Below are 388 nucleotides of genomic sequence, written 5' to 3' on the forward strand. Positions count from 1 at the left end.
AGCAGAGATATTACTTTGCCAACAAAGGTCCATCTAGTCAAGGCTATGGTTTTTCCTGTGGTCATGTATGGATGTGAGAGTTGCACTGTGAAGAAAAGCTGAGTGCTGAAGAATTGATGCTTTTGAACTGTGGTGTTGGAGAAGACTCTTGAGAGTCCCTTGGACTGCAAGGAGATCCAACCAGTCCATTCTGAAGGAGATCAGCCCTGGGATTTCTTTGGAAGGAATGATGCTAAAGCTGAAACTCCAGTAGTTTGGCCACCTCATGCGAAGAGTTGACTCATTGGAAAAGACTCTGGTGCTGGGAGGGGTTGGGGGCAGGAGAAGAAGGGGACAACAGAGGATGAGATGGCTGGATGGCATCACTGACTCGATGAATGCGAGTCTG

Source organism: Bison bison, unplaced genomic scaffold, assembly GCF_000754665.1.
Source record: "Bison bison bison isolate TAMUID 2011002044 unplaced genomic scaffold, Bison_UMD1.0 scf7180017864300, whole genome shotgun sequence".
NCBI classification, from domain to species: Eukaryota; Metazoa; Chordata; class Mammalia; order Artiodactyla; family Bovidae; genus Bison; species Bison bison.